Source organism: Prionailurus viverrinus, chromosome B4 (assembly GCF_022837055.1).
Source record: "Prionailurus viverrinus isolate Anna chromosome B4, UM_Priviv_1.0, whole genome shotgun sequence".
Classification (NCBI taxonomy): Eukaryota; Metazoa; Chordata; class Mammalia; order Carnivora; family Felidae; genus Prionailurus; species Prionailurus viverrinus.
Window position 1 is genome coordinate 29,506,661 of NC_062567.1, and position 22,602 is coordinate 29,529,262.

Here is a 22,602-nt window from a genome sequence, read left to right on the forward strand (position 1 = left end):
AGAGTGACTTCAACCAGACCAGAGGCTGGTCAAGAAATCTGATTCATAAATGTTTGTTTCACAGTCAGGCCTGGGCAGGAGCTCCTGAAGAAAGGATTTAAAGAAATTCAAGGAAAATTTATTGGCTCCTGCTTTCAAAAAGCTCATGATCTTTTGGGGAGAAATTCCTCACATATCGTACCAAGTATTCCAAGATAGTTGTAAATTGTATGGAGAGGAAAATTCTAAGTCTTTCCCTCCCTTCCAGTCCCCTTTCCTAATTGTAGCGGTCACTAATCAGAGTCATCCCAAGACTCTGGTTGGCTACTTACATGCTTTAAAGGTCAAAGACCCAAACGCCATGTTCTCTTTGTTGGAGATCCCTAGGCTCTGCCTCTGCTTGACTATGGGCTTGCGTGTTTGGGAATGTTGCTTGTAGCTGTGGTCAGTTACTTTCTGATTGCAAGATTGGGATTTGAAGGAAAAAGGAAAAGCCCTGCTTGGAGTCTGAACCTAGGGCAGGTGGTCAAGCCTGCATTAGCAAAAGTCAGCTTTGGAGTATCGGTTCCAAGCCCCGATGGCAATAAAAGAGCATCTCAATCTCCTTTATTGACTAGAGTTCCTTGTGAAAGCACTTCTTCGGGAATTTTACCATAAAAGGGTGATTGGCAGGGCAGAATGCCAGCATTTCTCACTCTTAGCTCTAATATTGTCCATCTTCACCATCACCCTTTATGCCAGGTATTAATAAGAAAGATGGTATTATGCAACCAAGAGACTGTTTGGGAACCATCACAACCAGCAGATGCAATTCTGGACAAAGCATCTTTAGCATTAGCCAAGGCATGTTAGTATACATAAGCAAAGGCAGGGTGAAAGAACACCAAAAAGTTTCTGCAGTGAATGTTTCTCTTCAACAAGAGATCATGTGTCCCCTAGAAAGCTCTACCAATATGTGCATAATGGGTATCTGGTGGTGAACTGATGTGGTTGGTTTGGGGGCAGAAATGTCACGAGGCCTGACACAGTACAGCTGGCCATGTCTTGGAAATGGTCCCTGAGACAGGCAGCAACGGGATTTAGAATAAATCTGTTTAACTAAAGATTTGCTCTGGGAAAGCAGGATGCAGGACTGCAATGATAAGGACAGAACAAAACCACTTTTGAAAGGGTTGGATTTGTGATGGCTGGCACCTAAGCACCCCTATACCACTAAAGGCTTTCTTTCAATTGAGCCCTTGGACTGGAAGCCATGGTATTGACAGATGACATCTATATGCTTCTAGATTGGACCTCTTTTGGGGGCATCGGAGGCTAACATGAAATATGCTAAAGCAGGTTCCTAAATAAAGCAGAGAATTCTTAAAAACAACATTTGTAGGCCTTTTCCCTAGGCCTTTTCCTCCATGGTAAACTTAGAAGAACTCAAGTTGACATCATTGTGTGAAATTCATCATAAAAAAAAGAAATCCTATTGCCATAATGAAATGATGTCCTTCACAATATGCAGTTGCACTTTTAACAATACCTGTATCTGTGTAAAAACCTGTGCTAGAACGTGCAAAGATAGCATTCTTGAGCACTTTTGCTGTTTCTTTTCTTTTTTTTTTTTTTTACAACTTTGCAATTGATTCATTTATTTGGTAGGTGAGGTGAGGGGATGGAGAGAAGAATAGGACAGGGATTGAGGGCAGGGGCAGGGAAGAATGATGAGTGAAAGGGAAGTGAGGGGCTGCCTTAACAATTCCTTGTTACACAATGGTGATTGACAGTGATTAATCTAATTAGGTGAATGATGGTGATTGATCTAATATGACCTTTAATGTGGTGAAATAACATAACCAGGATAAATTTGTGTAAGTGACAACTTATTTGAATTACACTGAATACTTGGATCATATATTAAAAAATTGTATCTCCTCTTTAATATTGGCTTAAATCTTATCTCCTTAACAAAACCTTTTCTGAGCACCCTAACCAGAATTTTTTTTTTTTTTAGTTCTCTTTACATATTTTGGCCATATCATTCACTTGAAACTAATCTCATGGAGCTCTATTTCACATAATTATTTTCATGGGTATACATGTCTCATATCTCCCAATAGACATTTTTCTTAGGGAGGGAGGGACCACGCTTCAAACGTTTTCCTCATGTGCTTCTTGCACTGTGTTCTGTGCAGTAGATGCTTAATGAGTATTTGCTGGGAGCCTGATATTTGGAAAGTTTGGCTCATTTTCAAGGCTATGCATTTTAATGGTACTGATAGAAAAACCAAGTCTTTAGACTTCAGTTATGTAATTCATTGTCTTGACTTCATTTTAATAGGACATTGACTTATTGTCCAATATCTTTTCTCTTTTCTAATATGGATAGTAATTAACTCATGAAAATATTTTGAAGAATAATAAATGAATAAAATCTGGCAGCCAAATATAAGTATGAAGATCTATCTTGTTTTTATAATTTTTTTAATGTTTATTTCTGAGACAGAGAGAGACAGAGCATGAGTGAGGGAGGGGCAGAGAGAGAGACACACACAGAATCTGAAGCAGGCTCCAGGCTCTGAGCTGTCAGCACAGAGCCCGACAAGGGGCTCGAAATCACAGACCACGAGATCATGACCTTAGCCGAAGTCGGAAGCTCAACTGACTGAGCCACCCAGGCGCCCCTGAGAATCTATCTTTAAATTAGCTAGTATTAATGAGATTGACAAAATTTACCAGCCAATAATGATGTGGAAGTGATGAGGTTAAAAGTTACAGTTTTGAAGTTCTTTGTATGCATAAATGTTTTTACAAACCAGATTTCTAGTGACTAAATGGAAGATGATTTGGATAAAAAAGATGGAATTTTGTGGATAATTCTGAAGTGTATGAGAAATTTTAAAAATCCTGAGGACTTATGATAGGAATATTTAATACCATAATCCTCTCAGCCTCTTGAAGTCTATTTAAATAGAACAAATACTAACATCGTTTAAAATTTTAATTAGTCAGTTTGATTAGATAGTACCTATGTATGGTAAACAAATTCAATGAAACTCTTTCTTTTACCTCCTGTCTCCTAGACCCTGGTATCCCTTCCTAGAGAAAACTACTCTGTTTCTTGCATTTTCTTCAGGGATATTCTCTGTGGATACAAGCATATTTCTAAATATGCCTTTTCACCTTTCTGACATAAATGCTGGCATACTAAAAATAAAGTCCTACCCCTTGCTTTTTTCACTTACCAATGTATCTGGGGATTGCTCCATATCAATATATGTGGGTGTACTTCATTCTTTTTAACACTGTAGAGTTCTATGCTAAGGTTAGGTGGGTAATTTTTCAGCTTGGTACTTTCAAGGTTGTTATAAAATAAGGGTAATTTTTAGTGGGTATGCCTTCTTCAGAGCAGGTTTGTGCTTTTGATGTGCCATAGAAATTATTGTTGAAAATGTATGGCTGTATTCTCTGGAGTTTTGTTCACAAAGTCCACATTATAACCTTCACAATTACATTCCTGGGGCCCCTCACTTTCATGTTTCAATTTAGTCTGGTTGTTATTTTGTACTATTTTATACTGTCATCAGCCCTGAACTTTATTTTTGAAACTCTTCTATTTTTGGATTTCTTATCTTTGTTGTCTTCAGTTGCAATGTTTGGAAGAGTTTGTTAAAGTTAATTGTTTGAGTCCTCAAATACCTGAATATATCTTTATTGTGTAATCACAATAAGCTTGATAGTTTGTTTATAGGTATCTAGGCTAAAAATAATTTCCTCTAAAATATTTTAGGCATTAGCCACATTCATTATTTCTATTTAGAATTCTGATTCTTTTTCTTTGAATGTAATACATTGCTTAGATCTAGAAGCATTTAGGAATCTCCATATCTGGTTTTCTGACCTGTCATTGTAATGTTCACTCTTTTGTTGCTGGACACTTGTTTAGCCCTTCTAATCTGGAGAATTGTATCTTTTAATTCCAGAAAATTTCTTGTATTACTTCTCTGATAATTTCTTTCCATCTCTATCTTCTTTTTTTTTCCCCATTTACAGTTTCTGGAATTCATATTTCTTGAGAGTTTGGTCACTTAGATTTAAACATTATTCTTTTCCTCACATATTTTATTTCTTTGTGTGGAATGTAAGTTCTGTGAGGGCAGAGATTTTTGTTCACTTTGTATTCCTACTACCTAGAACGGTGCCTAGAACATGGGAGCTACTCAATATATTTGATATTCTCTTTCTGTTCCAAATCTAATTGATTTCAACTTTATTTTCTGCTCAACTGTTAGATTTTTATGTCTCCTATAATTTTACTTTTCAAGAATTCTTTCTTGTTTTCTGATTTTTCATTGACTATAACGTCTTGCCCACATTTCACTGATGTAATATAATGCTGTGTATTTCCCTGAGGATATTGCTATTATTGAAGTATTCTTTTAGCTCTTGCATTCTATTTCATTTGGCTCATTTGTCTTTCTTTATTCTCTTCCTCATGCTGGGCTCTTTTTTTTAATTGGACATCTTCTGTGGACTTGTATGGGGATTTCTGGCTGGAGGACTTCACTTTGGATACCTAGTAGGGAGCTGGGTTTTTCACCAGGTGAATTAAACAGATCAGAACCTGGAGGGCTTTCCTTTGTAGCTACTCAATTTCTTCTGAAATTTCTCAGAAATGAGAGGGCTGTCTCTGTCAGGGGGCCAGGTCTCTGGCCATGCCATGTGCATGTTTTGAATGAATATCCCTGTTATAGACCTGTGATGCACTTCTGCTTTCTATTAAGGCTGGTGCTTCCAGATCCCAAGGTTCCCACATTTAACTTTTCCAGGAGGGAAAAAAACCTCCATTTTCCTGCCCAGGTGTGGTGGGACACTTACTTGGTTGTAAGTGTCCTAGGTAGAGGGTGGAGGAGGAGGCCTAAACACTGCTTTCCCTTGTTTTTGATGCCATTGATACCTGATCTTTCTGGGGCTGTGTTGAACAAGGTAACTTGTTTCTAAATGGTGTGGCTAAATGCATGCCCTTTACGTTGTGGCTTTGGCTGCTTTGCAAAAGCAGGTTTCACTCTTCTCTTCAGGATGCCATGTAAAATTTGTCAAAAGTTTTCATCCACTGATGTCCCCTCTCATGCTTTACTTTAAGCGTGACCTTTTCATTCTTTTATTTTCATTTTAGCAGAGTTTGCAGACATGAGGAATAAGTTTATATAGCTTACGCATGATTTTTTATGTGATGGAAAGCCAATCTCTGTTTTAAACTTTATTTATTTAATTTTTTAAAAAGCTTATTTATTTATTTTGAAAGAGAGAACCAGCAGGGAAAGGGCAGAGAGAGAGGGGGACAGAAGATCCAAAGTGGGCTGTGTGCTGACAGAGAGCCTGATATGGGGCTCAAACTCATGAAGCCTGAGATCATAACCTGAGCTGAAGTCGGATGCTTAACCGACTGAGCCACCCAGATGCACCTTAAACTTTAAATCAGAATGTTTAAGCACACTTATTTGATTTTGATGGCTATAAAACATGTTTTGTTTCCTCTTGATATGTAGAATGTACAGGTAACAATAGTGCCACAGTGAGCATCCTGTGAAGTGAGGCTTGGCTGTCTAGAGGGCTTTAACTGACAGACCCTTTCAGAACCTTAGAATTACCCTGAGAAAACACCCTCTCACTCTGGCAGTGTTTTGGTAAACATAAAAAGGAATAGCACGGTAAATTGCCTTTGGATAGATGTGTGGCACTTAGCTCTTGCCCACACAGGTAAAATAGAGGAAAATAATGACATAATGAAAATGTCAACATAGCTTTATTAAAGATAACTCACTTGAAAATTGTAACTTGAAAATACATTGTTAGTACCATATTCAAAGGAAACAACATACCCTTAAGCAAACACCTTATATATGGAGAAGTAAAAATATTTTGTAAGAATAGCATATAAAGTTAAGATATTTAAACTAGCTACTAGTTAACCATTTTCAAAACTATCTTTCCCACCTTTTTTTTTTTTTTTGACTTGGTTGGTGTCAATTGATCTGAAAAATTAGACTGTGTTTTTTTCCTGGAAAATCTTGGGGAAGTTGATGACTCCTGGAATCAAAATTAAAAGTGAAGAGAAATTTTGTTAGTTCAAGGTTATGGAGCAGTATTATCTCCCCCTGAGGAAAATGGGCTGATAGGGAATGGTACAATTGGTCAGCAGACTCTACTTCTGGTCTGGGCTATGCCTCTGACAGCCCAATGGACTTAAGTCAGGGTAATTGACCTTCCTGAGCTGTGCATGATCATAGAGAGAGACTAATAAAATTGTTCTAGACTACCTTTATAAAATTGTATGAAAGTCAAATATACAAGTGCTCTGAGAAGTGTAAAGTGTAATATAAATATAGGCATAATTTAAATTTAATTGAATATGTAAATGTTTCCCATTTATTTGCCAGAGAAGTAGAGCATAGGGGACTAAGCTTGACCTCTTCTCTTTTACTAGATACTGTTTAACCTTGAGTAAGTCACTTAACCTCTCTGTGCCTCAGATTTTTATCTACACAGTAAAGAAGATGATAGTACATGAGGTCATGGGGTTATTGTCAGACTCAAATAATAGAAGCCCTCAGGACAGTGCAAGCACTATCAGCTAGAAGTTTACTATCAGTAGGGATAATTATAAGCTAATAATCATGATTTCAAATTCACTAAGTAAAATTCTATATTTGCATTAAACTGAAGCTGAGTATCCCACATTGATTACAAAGAGGGGGAAGTTTTTAAATCTCATCTTGAGTTACTAACCATATAAAAATCAACAAGTTTGTTTTAATTGTAAGATCATTAATCAGGTCAGTTTTACGCTTAAGAACAAAACTCTTCTGATTCAACTGAGTATTGCTCTTGCCCTTATCTCCTTAGCTACTGCCTTGCTTTTTTCCTCTGCTTTAGAGCCCCACCTCTTTATTCAAGTTGCTTCCACATGATGCTGCCACTTTCTCACCTCCTTTTTCTCTTTTACCCACTTCAGTCTAGTGTCCAACTCTTACACTGCACTGCATTGCCACTAGATTTACCAGTAATCTTGCAGTGGACACTTTAAACCATCTTGGTCATTGAGCAGCATTTAACACAGCAGACTGCTCCTTCTTCTGGTAACGTTCTGCCTTTGTTTCCTTTGGTGTCACTTCCCCCTCCCTTTTCCTTCGCTCCTTTTTTCTAGACTTCTCTGGTTGCACTTCTCAGTCTCCCTTTCCAGTTCTATCTTCTCTATCCACTTTAACCATGCCGGTCAGATTCTCTTGTCATGTTATATTCTCTGTCCCCAGGTGATGTCATGTAAACTAGTATTGGCTAACTTGTCTATAGATGGCTGAGTAATAAATATTTTAGGCTGTACAGGCAATAAGGTCTCTGTTGCTGCTACTCTACTCTGTCATTGTATTAAGAAAAAAAGCTATAGATGATAGGTGAACAAATATTGTCTATGTTCCAATAAATATTTACTTACAAGAACTATGACTTGTGAGTCATAGTTTGCTGATGTCTGATCTACACTTACTAGAATTTTCTTCTGTGCTTCAGACTGGTATGTTCAATGACTTGTTGAACATCTTACAGGGACTGCATGTTTAACATCTCCAATGATACACTTGTGACTCTCTTACAGGTCCACTCCATACAGTGTTCCTGACTTAGTGAATAATGCTAGGAAGTAGAAAGTCCCTGTTATGAGGAGCTGTGTGTTTGGAAGTTTATTCTTACGGATTGTGGGGCCAGGTTGCATGGGCTCAACTGTTAGCTCTTTACTACTACTCCTAATGGTAGGTGTTATGTTACACTGTGCTTTCTTATGTTTATTATTATTATTTCTTTCACTTTCACTCATTGACGATCAATCAAGGAGTCTTAGGATTTTACTCTTTATGTATTTCTTGCATCTGTACACTTATCCCTATTTTCTCTGCTGACACCATAGTTTGAATTAAGACCTCCTCGAGACAAGTTTTTGTTTTTGATCTCAGAACTTCACAGGGTTCTCCCTGTTTACTCTTGCTGTGGGCCAGTTCATTCTTTGTAGTGTTCCCAGAGGAGTCTTTCAGAAATGCAAATCTTCAATATCATCCACCTTTTAAAAATGCTCCAATGATTTTCCAATGCTCTTGATATAAAACCACCATTCTACAGCTTCAACCTGATTTGGCCCCTGACTATTTCTCCAGCCTCATTGCTTACTTCCTCCTGGTACAGATGGATGCCCCTGCCCCCACTATTCCTGATTTGTGCTTTCTAACCACTGGGGTCTTTCATTGCTTCAGGTGTAAACACTCCTTCGCACCTCAGGATCTTTGCACATGCTGTCCTAGCTGCTTGAAATGCTCTTCCTTGTCCAGCTTTACCTAGTAAATTCCTTCTATACTCATACATGCATGTAACACCTTGCATTTCCCTTCATGTCACAATATTACATGATTTGTTATGTTTCTTGTTTAAAATTGTCTCTAGTACTAGAATGATACTCTTTGAGTATAGAACCATGTGGTTCTTCTTCATTACTTTTTTCTCAGCATCTAGCACAGTGGTTTTCCTCAGTAAGTATTTGTTGAATAAATGGCCTAAATACTTTATACCAATAATTTGGCTAAAATCTCAATGCCTCAGCTATGTGTTGACTTAAATATTTTGTATTTGCATAGGGTTTTATAATTTCATAAAACACCTGCACATATATTAAATATGTGAAATACATATATTAAATAAATAAAATACTTTCACATATATTAAATGAACAACTAGCATAGAGGATAAGGTGTGACAACTCTGATTATTTTGATTCTATAGATAAGAAAATCCAGTATGGGTCACATAATTAATAAGAGAGGGAACATGGCTTTTGTGATACCCACTCCATGTGTCTCCTCTCTAATGATTCTGCTGTTTTCTTGGATGTCAGGACAAAGTGTTGGTCATGGGCATCTCTGGCTGCTATGAAGAAGAAGCCACTGCTGGATTGAGACCAGCTGAGATTTAATTTTATGGCCTAAGAAATGAGACTTTATTGGCAGAATTGTTCCAGTTGCCACAGGAGCACTGGATTAAGATGAGCAAGAGCCTCAGCTGAGGGGAAATTGATGTGCTGGTGCTCTGAGACCTCAGTGGGATAACTGAGCTAGAGGAACTGCCCATTGAACCAAAAGTGATTGAGTGCCAGCTGCATGTGTTGTCTAGTGTTTGGTGCTGTGGGATTCAAAGGTTGTATGACCTGGTCTCTGCTCTCAAGAATCTTGAAAAATCAAAAGTAAAGCACATGAGAATACATTTAACAATATAAATTATACTTTTATTTTATATGATAAACATGGCACACAATACAACATGCTATTTATTGATTTTTTTGAAAAATGTAAACTTTAGCAAAGCTTGAACCATAAGAAAGAGATAGGTGGAAGAGACAAATTTGTTCATTGAAAGGTGATCTAAGGGAACCTACCACGTGTGAACCCTTTCTCTAGGTACAGCAAACAAAGCATTCCCTGTTCCAGCTATTATGGTTAGGTGAGGATAGGGAAATAGCAAGTCATATTCCAGAGACAGTGAATGGATCGATCACTGCCTAGAACTGCACTATGGAATATGGTGCAACTAGACACATGTGGTTATTTAAATTTAAATCCCTTAAAATAAAATAAGATAAAATAGCAAAAAGTTCAGTTCCTCAGTCACATTAGCCACATTTCAAGTGTTTAATAGGTACATGTGGCCAGTGGCTACCATATTGGACAGAAGAGATATAGGACATTTCTATCATCACAGAAAGTTGTGTTGGACTACACTATCTTAGAATGTAATAATTAGTTGAAAGCAGTCTTTAAAATGAGTAACTTGGTCTTGATGGATAGACTGGATTTTGGGGAGGAGATGCTTGACCTAGGGAAGGGTGTCACCAGGACAGTGACTGTGGGAATGAAAAATCATCTTGCAGATAGGCAAGGATAGGCAGAATCACATGTGAAGCTGCAGCCAGTGATGAATGACTCTGAGCTTCTAGCCTGAGTGACCAAAGAATGAAGCTACCTTAACAGGCACTGGGGAGTTAAGAGAAGGAACAGTTTTAAGGACTATATAATGAGAACAGTTTTAGACAGGGTTCAAAACAAACAAGAAAGCAAGTAAGGATGTTTAACGAAGAGTAGATGATAAGAGATTGGAAAGAGAGCATCTGTTTTGTTTGGTATAATTAGCTTTTTATGAGTTAGTCAGCCAAAGTGTTAGACAAGACTGTCCACATCATCACTGAGCTAATTTGCCTGATTTTCTAGCTCAACTGGTGTTAAACATGTAGGATTTGAAGATCTGGGCTTGGAAAAAAATTGAGCCTCGGTTTTCAAACTTAAAAATAAGGGTTAAAATGATGTTTCTGAGTTCTTATTAAGATGAAATGCATTGTTAAGTGCCCAGCACAATCACTGGCCCTGAGTAGGCAATTCATAACTGGTAGGACTCTCCTTCTCTAGTCTACAACACCAAATCTCTGATGATTATGATTCAGTGGGTTTCTGCAGTTACGTGTCTCCTGCAGAGCTGTAGCAAGTCTGTGTGACACTGGGCTCTCCCTCCTGATGGAGTGACAGTGGCTTCCCACCAACCAGAGAAGCCACAGGGGGCAGAGAATGAGCTCTAGGCTGGGGTCAGTCTGGTGGCATGACCTGGCCACTTGGCTAGTCTATATCTGTAAAATGATAAGGTTGAACTGGCTGCTTCCTAGGGTCCCTTCTGGTCTAGATTCTGTGATCTCAGAGTTCAGACTCAGGAAGAATCTCGTGTTCATTTTCAGAGTATCAACTATCAGATGGGACTTATTTGGATCTGAGATTGAGAAGGCAGATATACCTATGCAACTTGAAATGCTTCTATACAGAGAAAAAAAAAACACATGTATTTAGATGACAGAACAGATGCAGAATAAGAATTGGCCCATTTGACCTTGTGAAGCCATAGCAATGACCTCTGTTCGTGGAGTTCCTAATGTGGGTACTGAGGATCCCTTTTGAAATTAGAGTATTTAGAATCATTGGAGCCACTATTAACTAAAATGGACTCCTCGATCCCATTGTGAATGACAGAGGTAAAATGATTGTGAGGAAGTAAACGAGGCAGGACACCAGGCAATCACAGTTTAGAATGCTACCTTCCCACACAGAATCTGGACTTTTATCCAAAAGTCCAGGAATCCAAATTATATTGAGGGTATGGTGAGAAAAAAGTGTATTATGATGAAAATCCAATTAAAAGAACAATTAATTGGGCACTTACTACTCACAAAGCACTTTGCTTGATGATTTTAAGGAGACAAGGATGAATCAAATAGGCTTGGTGCCCTGAAGGAATTTATAATATAAGAGAGTGGGGGTGGGTAGGATAGAAGAAAAATAAACAACAAAGGGATGAGCCCATGTTTCTAAAGGAGATTAGCTTGTGATAAATGCGGATAACCTGGAGGTAATATCTGAGTTATGTGCTGCTGGCTAGTACCATAAAAACCTGAAAAGAGGCAGACCAGGGGATGTTCTCTGAATGATACCTCTGCCCCACCCTATCCCCCATGCTTTGCTGCCCAAAAAGAAATTGAAAAACTTTGGTAAATGGTGACTTTGCGTTGTAAATCATATTTAAATGAGACAGCTGTATTTTTGTGCTTCATGCTTAGCCAAATCCTATTTAATTAACCTACTTAGACTTGTTGATTGAGGTTAATTAGACCCTAGGATTGATGTTAATTGCCATTGTAAACGGCCAAAGTTATAGGCAGTACATTTTGAATTTGGTAAAAAAAAATTGAGGTAGAGGTCTATATTTCTTAGCTTGCTTACTTTTTTCTCTTATGCTTCCTCCTTCTTTAGATAAAAGGGCATTCCTCCATCCCTAATTGTATTTTACTTTGTTTTTATTGTGGATGGTGGGTGGATGAGATATTGCAGGAGCTAATTCTGTTTTCATCAACAATTCCTTAGGTATATAGGTAGCCTCATTCTCTTGATTCCTCTTTTTCTGTCTCCCTTCTGATTATGCCCCACCCAACATGTACACATATGTGCACACACATACACACATGTTCACACACACAAATGCACACATGCACAAAGAAGTGCATACATACACATGTTCACATAGTGCATGGCACACACACATGCACACACACATGCACACACCACAGTTTACTATTTGTCTCCAAACTTGCATGGATTTTCACAGGTAGCTGCATGCTATTTATCCGTGGGGGGGAGTGAATAAAGTCTTATTGGCAATTTGATAGAACACTCAATGGACTACTAAAGAAAATAAGCAGTTTTTTTTTTTGTAAACTTTGTGAATGTGATGGTGTGTGAGGAAGGCAAAAAGGAAGATAAATAGATACAGTGAGAGAGAAAAGAGAAAATGCTACATTTTCAGAGCCAGAATGTGTACTGGGAATGGTGTGTTTCCTATTTATTTTAGACATGAGTTCAAATTAAGAAGGATAAATTCTTGTGCCATTTCCATAACTGACTTCTCCCATCACATCTTCTCCTCAGTTTCTAGGTCTTCTTTATTCTTTACATAAACCCAGTTCAGCTAAAGCTGTCACATTAAAGTGTCTCTCTCTTTGGCACATGCAAGTAGACATTTCTAGATGTGTGAGATGCTGTGTGTATTTATACAAGATATCTAAATATGAAGTTGGACCTTGGTGTTATCTTCAGTGAGCTGCTCTGGGGGACATTTGGACACCACCTATGGGCTTTATGCACATCCAGTTCCTGTCACTGCCTCCTGTTCTCTTGATAAGTGATGGTTCTCTGTCTCTGAGCTCTGACTCTTGTCCTTTAGCAGATATCAAATAGGCAGTTTCCAGTCTTCACTAATTCCTCAGTTGAGGTGAGCACATTTGACAGACACATCAATAACTAAGTAGTGACTAAGACGGCAGAAGAATCTTCATCTATTTCTCTTATGATGTGGACTTACACTTCTGGAACATGTAGTTGTAAGGGAAAGGGCAAAGTGAACTTTCATAAACAGTAAGAAACAAGAAGGTGTGCTTCTGTGTCTGTGTATTTATGGGTTTGTGTCTATTGAAGCTATTTTTAATTTTATTATTATTTTTTGCAACTTGATGTGTTTGGAGATAAATATACATTTATGAAATCATCACTATGATCTATACTGTAAATATATCTGTCACTTCTAAAAATTTCTTCCTGCCTTATTTATTGTTGCTATTATTATTGTGATGAGAATACTTAACATAAGAGCTACCTCCTTAGCAAATTTCAAAGCGTATAATACAGTGTTGCAAACTATTGGCACTGTGTTACACAGTAGATCTCTAGGACTTCTTCATCTGGCATAACTGAAATTTTGAACGCTTTGACTAATACCTCCCCATTTCCCCCTCCACTTGGACCTGGTAACCACCATTCTACTCTCTGTTTACATGAGTCTGACTATTTTAGATTCCATAAAAAGTTGTATAGTGTAGTATTTGTGCCTGGCTTATTTCACTTAATGTAGTGTCTTCTAGGTTTATCCATGTCACAAATGGCAGGGTTTCCTTTTTTGTTTTTCCCCTAAGGCTGAACCATATTCCATTCTGTGTTTATACCACATTTTCTTTATCCGTTTGTTCATTGGTGGACATTTAGGTTGTTTCCATATCTCGGCTACTATGACTATCTAATATCAAAAGCTTGGGAAAATAGAATCTTAGCATCTCATCTTCTCATTTTATTAACCATCTCACTCTTCCATGGACAATCTGCTCCGTGTATGTGTTTTCTTAATGATCAAAAATTCTTCTGATTTTCTGGTTAATATTAAGGCCACTTGGGTAGTTCTGTGTTGGAGTCTATACTACATTTGGCTAAGACTATACATGTTGTTACCTTATGTTTTCTACTAATGCAGTTGTGTATAGTGATAGCATCAATTAAAAGTATTTTAAGAGTGTACTACTTAGAATCATGCCAATTCACCTTTTTCAAATAACAAGATTAAGACTGATGTTTGAACAACATTTAAAGAGCTGACTTATTTCAGTCTATACTTTAATAATTTAAGTTTAAAAATAAAATATTTGGTATCTATTTATTATCTTCTTTGCAAAGCTGCTTCTTACAAAGAGAGGTGGTGTAAGTATTTTCATATTTATGCCATGAACATTTTTTATGTCATTATTTTATGTCAGGCCTTTTGTTTTAGGTGCTGGGCATTCAGAAGCGAGACACAGTCTCTGATCTCAGGTAGCTCACAGGTCACAGCAGAGAATATGGTTGGGTCATGACAGACTGCTTTGGCTATAGGGTGGAGGCTCCAACTATGGCCAGAGCTCTAGGGAATTGAAAAGCTTCTTGGATATGGTAGTTCCAGAGATGATTCTTGAGTAATAAGTAGGAATTAGTCAAGTTAAGGCTAGGGGTTTGCTTTCAGGAGATACTGAGGATATTTTTGATCCAAATAATGTATACATTGTTCTTATGTTTCCAGGCTTTTATGTTTCCAGGCTCTAACATATATGGTAGAATTATAAGATTTATTTATTTAAAATATTTATATTTTACCTACTTTCCAAAATTGCTTACATCGATGCAGGTGGTGATGATGATGGTGATGATGATGATGATGATGTGTGTGTATATTTATATGCACTAAGAATATCTGAATGAAAATTAAATACCATAGAGTGAGAAAGGAGGATGGAAGTAAAATTTTAAATTTTTTATAATTCAGTACTAAATGTAGCTCTAAATACATGTATATCAAGGCATAGATTTTATACTTCTGTTTGCCTGATAAAATAAAATGTAATTCATCAGATGAAATAGGCTTTTTCTTGGTACCAGATTCCAAAAAAAAGGTATTGTGTGTATTTAAGAAATGTATTTAAGGGACTGTGAGCAATTCTTTTCTGAAATATTGTTTGTTTCCATGGGCTTTTAGCAACACGGAGCAGAGATTTCAAACCTGTATTCTTTGGCAAGTGCCTGGAGGGCAGAACCTCTGCTGCTGATTGAAGGGACATCCTAATTCATCAGACACCAGACACACAGGTGGCAAAACTGACATTTCTTGTGAAGGCTGAGGAGCACCAACTGAATACTTCCTTGTTGGGAAAGCCATTCTCACCCCAGTGTGGAACTGGGCTGGGGCACATTTTCCCGATGGAGCAGCTTTGGATCTGTCTCCTTGGTTAAAACCCTGTTGTTCCATGCATAGATCATGGAAGGGATGAGTGGGGCCTGGAAAATGTCAAAGGGCAGTTATTGCCAGTTGGCTGGCCTGAGCATGGAAGAACTGTGCCATAATCCCTATGGACCACTTGGTCTTAAATACTCTTGCCTGTCTACACTGGGAATTAGCTACACAATATACCAAAAAATAACTAAACTAGCCTCTTGGGTGGAGTTATTTAGTATCTTTAATTTGAACAGTGAAGATGATATGGGCCAAGTTGTGGTTTTTGATTCCAGCATTATTTTTACTGAGTTATTCTTTTTGATGGTAATTAGATGTCAGATCCAATATTTTTCTTGAGACCATTTCATGTTCACATTAGTAAAAACATGTCTCTAATCCATCTAAAAGCTGCATCAAATTATTTAAACATAGAGAAGGAAAGGGGCTAGAAAATAGTTTCATTTCACAACATTTGGGATTAAAATTGGATCTGTGAGAAAATTACTTCTGTCCTCTCAAATTGGTAGTAATATATTATGAACCAAGGCTTGAAGGGGCATCAGTAATCTACAATCTATGTGAGGATCACACAGTTTGACACATGAGCAATTTCCATCTATAAAATCAGGAGCTTATGATAGAGTTAGCATGATGAATTAGCTTTCTAGGGTTAAGAGGTGGTGGTGGTGGTGGTGGCAGTAGCAGGTGAAACAGAGGACAGACTGAATGTTAGTGGGAGCATTTGCTTGCATATCTTATACGTAAGATAAAAATATTAACATATTTCACTCTTGCAAAACACTTATGTTACAAGGGGCTTTCACATACATCAATGGCTTTTGATGTTCACAGCAGTCTTACAGAATACAGACAGCAATAAGATTATCCTTGCTTTATACACGAAGGAACAGAGATGAAACTCTGAGAAGTGATAAATTCGTGATCACGTAGGAAATATGCAGCAAATTTGGGATTGAGACATGGGTTTTATGACTCCAAATCTAACACTCTTTCACCAAATGTAGACTGCAATCAGAGAAAGCTAATATAGCATTTGGATAAATTTGAAAGTCATTTAATAGAAATTATGTACCTAAATGTTAAATTATCAAATCATTGTGCAATATTCCAAAATCCTAGAATTAGCACAAGTTTAGACTGAACAAAGTGAGGAATGTAATTATTTAAGTGTCTTGCTGTAAAATAAGTATAATTAGAAATTGATCTATTTTGCAATGGTGAAAATATTGTTAAGATGTTCTCAAATCCTTAGAAACAATGAAAGGCTGTAGAGAACAGTTCAGGAATCTTGCTCAATTATGACAGCTGTCCAGTTCTTTCTTCTCCAAAAATCATGGTACCCAATGATGTATTTTCAAGCAATGCATTAACAAGGATGTGATTGCCATAAAAGACATGTAAATAAGTCTCTTTGGTGGCCTTCTAGTTTAGGTTCTCTGTACCTTCCATTCCAACAACTCTGGGAATGCTTTATGATATCATTGAACTTCAACAACCAGCAAAGCTGTGCCCCAAAGGGACAAAGTATGCCCTGTTCCTGAAGACATGTCAAGACATCCCTGTGCAAATGTGTGATGAATTGACAGAACAAAACCTCCGCCCTATAACCAGAGCCTCCCCCGCCCTTCTTCAGACTTCACTAGTATATTATCTGTGTTCTTAACTGGTGTCAAAAGACGCAGAGCCTTTTTATTTGTCTCTCTGGATTGTTGATTCACTCTCAGCATCAGAGAAGGACTTTCTCCCTTGCTCTTCCCTGTTCATCCTCCTTACTCCTGCTAAGAAGAGCTGTCACTATTTCAATAACTAAAAGAAACAGATCATTATATACTTTAATCCATAAATAAACATTTCTTCCTTTGAACTTTATTAAATTTAGATGTGTTTTATTTTGAAACAATCTGGCATCCCTATCATTTAGACATATAAAACTGGCAATTAATTTTGGTCTTTAGGAGTACTGGTGGTCTAGAAACAGTGAGTTTATGCCAACAAAAGCAAATGAAAACCTCAAACATGTAGACATAATGCTCAAATAAGAAAATCACAAAGTGTTATGCTCAGTAGCTATGCAACTTGTTCCTGATGGTGTCCATCAAAATTCTTGGCTTATTTAAAGAATTTTGAAGATGATAATTCTATTTTATGAAACATTATTCATCTGAATAAAATAATTATTCAGTGAAACGTAAAAATTAAGTCATAATTTGTCTGATTATGAAAATGTTGAAAATTATATAATGGCAAATATATTCCTATTAATTATAAATACATTAAAGATTTTAATGTTTACTAGACACAAAGCATTGTGCCAGATTCTACAAGGAAGTTTTGACAGTTTTGTTTTCAAAGAGCATACAAACCAGTGAAGGAGAAGACACCAAAACTGATTGTTTAGTATAATAACCAGCCCTCCTAGACACTGAATGACTTCTGAGGCTGGGTCCTAAAAGGCATTGCAGCTTCTGCCTTGGTCTTTGGATTGCTCATACTGGGGGGAGTCAGACTTATGCTGGGAGACTAGCCCACTGGGAAGGCCCTCTGGAAAGAAGTGAGACCTCTGCCAAGAGCCAGCACTAACTTGCCAGCCAGGTGAGTGAGCCATGTCAGAAGTGGATCCTCCAGCCCTAGGAGACTGAAGATCCCTGTGACTCTGGCCAACACCTGCTGTAACTTCAGAGAAGACCTTGAGCCAGAACGACTAGATGAGTTGCTCCTGAATTCCTGACCCATAGAAACTGTGAGAGGCAATTAGTGATTATTTTCATTCTCAGGAAGCGGTTTTTGGGGGTGATTTGTTACTCAACAACAATACTGAGCCTCTAGCATGTGCCAGGTGCTGTTCTGGGGGTCAAATGCTAATAAAGATGAACAATGTCTGTCATACTCCCAGCTTATAATTTATCAAGGATATAATCAAAGAATAAACATGAGAGAGGCTCTGTAAAGATGGCTGAGTAGGAAGCACCATGAATCTGTCCCCCGACTTAGTGACTGCACTGGCAGAATCTGATGTAACCATTTTGGAACTCTGGAGTCTGTTGAAGGCTTACAACTTCCAGGGGAGTACTTGGTGGGTAAATTGAAGTTAATTTAGATAAATTTTAGCTTTTAGCACAGTAGCAGCTACCCATCACTCACCCCTAGCCACACAGCAGGCAACTGTGCATGTGTTCCTAGAGAAACTTGCACAGAGCTTATGAGAGCCAGGGTGGAAAAAAACAAAAATCCTCCAAATATCAGTGATCTGTACTCTGATCACTAATTGCTGCTTCTAATTACAGAGGTGCAGACAAAGAGGCTGGCAGCCATTGTTATTGCACCTTCCCCTCACCCCCACCATTGTTGCAAGCCCTCCCTCTCTGGCTGAAGTGAGTTCCAGGGGGATTTAAAGAGCTGGTCATTTTCTCTTTCCCTTTAATTTTTTTGCTTTTTCCCCTTTTAGAAGCATGACATTAAAGACTAGGAAATTAAAAAAAAGCAAAACAACTGTATACAAGGGAAAAATTAGAAAGCCCAGGGAAAGGCTCAGAAAAGACTTGAGAAAATCTTAAATTTACACCTCAGGCTGATCTTCAGCACAGAGACAACATGAAACAATAAAGCAAAAAGAAAAACAATAAAGAAACCCAGCAAACTCCAAGGGAAGAGGAGAATCTGATTTCCAGAGTTACCACATTATTAGATTCAAATGTCTAGTGTTCAACAAAAAAATCACAAGGCATACAAAGAAACCAGAAAGTATGGTCCATTCAAAGGAAAAAAATATATCAACAGAAAATGTCCCTGAAAGACTTAATGGCAGATACACTAGACACTAGTATACACTAGACAAAGACTTTATTAATTAATTTATTTTTATTTAAATTTATATGAACACATGGTGGAGTATTGGTTTCAGGAGTAGAATTTAGTGATTCATTGCTTACATATAACATCCAGTGCTCATCCCAGTAAGTGCCCTCCTTAATGCCCATCATCCAATTAGCCCATTCTCCCACTCACCTCCCCTCCAGCAACCCTTAGTTTGTTCTTTATATTTAAGAGTCCCCTATGGTTTGCCTCCTTCTCTGTTTTTATCTTATTTTTTCATTCCCTTCCCCTATGTTCATCTGCTTTGTTTCTTAAATTCCACATATGAGTGAAATCATATGATATTTATCTTTCTCTGATTGACTTATTTCACTTAGCATACTACAGTCCAGTTCCATCCATGTTGTTGCAAATGGCAAAATTTCATTCTTTTTGATCACTGAGGAATATTCCATTGTATATATGTATCCCACATCTTCTTTATCCATTCATCACTTGATGTATATTTGGACTTTTTCCATAATTTGGCCATTGTTGATAGTGCTGCTATAAATATTGGGATGCATGTGTCCCTTAAAACCAGCATTTTTGTATCCTTTGGGTAAATGCCTACTAGTGCAATTGCTGGGTGATAAGGTAGTTCTATTTTTAACTTTTGGAGGAAGCTCCATACTGTTTTCCAGAGTGCCTGCACCAGTTTGCATTTCCACCAACAGTGTAAGAGGGTTCCCCTTTATATGCATCCTCACCAACATCTGTTGTTTCTTGTGTTGTTTATTTTAGCCATTCTGACAAGTGTGAGGTGATATCTCATTTTGGTTTTGATTTCTATTTCCATGATGATGAGTGATGTTGAGCATCTTTTCATGTGTCTGTTAGCTATCTGGATAACTAGACAAAGATTTTAAACAACTATCTTCAAAGTGCTCACAGTATTAGAAGATGTGTAGGAAGCCAGGAAAATAATATGTGGCTAGAATGGAAATATTAATGAACAGATGGAAAACATAAAATAAAAGAATTCTGGAGGTGAAAAGTAAAAAAAAAAAACTAAAATGAAAATTTTACTAGAGGCATTCAAAGGCAAATTTGAGCAGGCAAAAGAAAGAACCAGTGAACTTAAGAAAAAACAATCGAAATTACTGACTCTGAAGACCAAAAAGAAAAAAGGTTGATGAAAAGTGAACAGAACATCAGAGACCTGTGGGACTCCATTCAACAGACAAACATCATGGTTGTATTGTTGTGTGCATCATTCTGGAAGTCCCAGAGACAGAGGAGAGAGAAAAGGACAGATAGAATATTTGGAGAAATAATGGATGAAAATTTCCCAAATTTGATGAAAGATATAGAGATCCAAGAAGCTCAGTGAACTCCAGGTAAGATGAAGTTAAAGAAACCCACATTACAACCAAGATTTCAAAAGCAAAAGCAGGAAACAGCAAGAAGGAAATATTGTCACATACGAGGAATCCATAATAAGATTTCTCATCAGAAACTTTGGAGGTCAGAAGACAGTAAAATGATATACTCAAAGTTCTAAAAGAAAAAAGAAACTGTGGACCAAAAATCCTATATCTAGCAAAACTACCCTTCAAAAGTGTAAGAAATTCAAGACATCCCCAGAAAAACAAAGTTGAGAGTATTTGTGATTACTAGAGTTGTCCTGAAAAAAATGATCAAGGGGGTCCTATAAGGTGAATGGAAGGATATATACAGTAACTTGAAGCCATATGGAGAAATAAAGACCTCAATAAAGGTAAATACATAGATGATTATAAAAACTAGTGTTATTATAACAATAGTTTATAACTACTTTTCATTTTCTACATGATTTAAGAGACTAATAAACTTAAAGAAAAAAAACAGTTATTAGTATAAAATCCAGGATTACTATAACTTTGGTGTGTAACTCTTAATCTTGTTTTCTACATAATGTAAGAGGCTAATGCATTTAGAAGACTTATTAGCTTATGTTTTTAGGCACATGATGCATAAAGATGTAATTCTGGGACATCAACAACTGTAAGGAGTGGAGACAGAAAGAAAGAAGCAGAGTTTTTGCATGTTATTGAAGTTAGACAGTTCTAAAATTAAATTAGATCCTTATAACTTCAGGATGTTAAATGTAATACCCATGGTAACTACAAAGAAAACAGCTATAGAATATACACAAAAGGAAATGAGAAAGGAATTTAAAAATCTGACTATAAAAAATAAAAAAATACAGAAGACAGTAATGCAGGGAATGAGGGACAAAAAAAGCTTTAAGATATATAAAAAATGAAAACAATGGCTGAAGTAAGCTACTTATCAATGACTACTGAAATATAAATATATTAAATACTCTTATCAAAAGACAAAGACTGGCAGAATGGATAAAAATATGTGATCCAACTATATGCTGTCTACATGAGACTCACTCAAGATCCAAAGACATAAACAGTTTGAAAGTAAAAGGATGGAAAAAGATAATCTATGAAAATAGTAAGCAAAAGAGAGCAGAGTAAAATAGGCTTTAAATACAATAAAGATTACAAGAGACAAAGTAGGGTGTTAATACATTAATAAAAGATTCAATACAGCAAGACAATATAACAATTATAAACATTATGCACTTAATGACAGAGTATAAAAATATCTGAAGCAAAATCTGACAGGATTGAGGGGAGGAATATAGTTCTATAATAATAGTTGGTGATATCAATATCTGACTCAATAATGGATAGAGCAATTAGACAGATGAAAACTAAGGAAATGGAGAACCTAAAAAACACAATAAACCAACTAAATATAACAGATATATACAGAACATGCTACCCAACAACAAAAGAATAAATATTCTTCTCAGGTGTACATGGGGCATTTTCTAGGCTGATAATATGTTAGGCCATAATTAAGTCTCAGTAGATTTACGAAGATAGATATATACTGTGGAAATAAGCAACACATTTTTTTCCCCCTGAGGTAACAACTTTTATTTTTATTTATTTATTTATTTATTTATTTATTTATTTATTTTTTCACTATATGAAATTTATTGTCAAATTGGTTTCCATACAACACCCAGTGCTCATCCCAAAAGGTGCCCTCTTCAATACCCATCACTCACCCTCCCCTCCCTCCCACCCCCCATCAACCCTCAGTTTGTTCTCAGTTTTTAACAGTCTCTTATGCTGTGGCTCTCTCCCACTCTAACCTCTTTTTTTTTTTCCTTCCCCTCCCCCATGGGTTTCTGTTAAGTTTCTCAGGATCCACATAAGAGTGAAAACATATGGTATCTGTCTTTCTCTGTATGGCCTATTTCACTTAGCATCACACTCTCCAGTTCCATCCACGTTGCTACAAAGGGCCATATTTCGTTCTTTCTCATTGCCATGTAGTACTCCATTGTGTAAATAAACCACAATTTCTTTATCCATTCATCAGTTGATGGACATTTAGGCTCTTTCCATAATTTGGCTATTGTTGAGAGTGCTGCTATAAACATTGGGGTACAAGTGGCCCTATGCATCAGTACTCCTGTATCCCTTGGGTAAATTCCTAGCAGTGCTATAATAAGCAACACATTTTTAAACAACCAATGGATAAAATAAAAATAAGGGA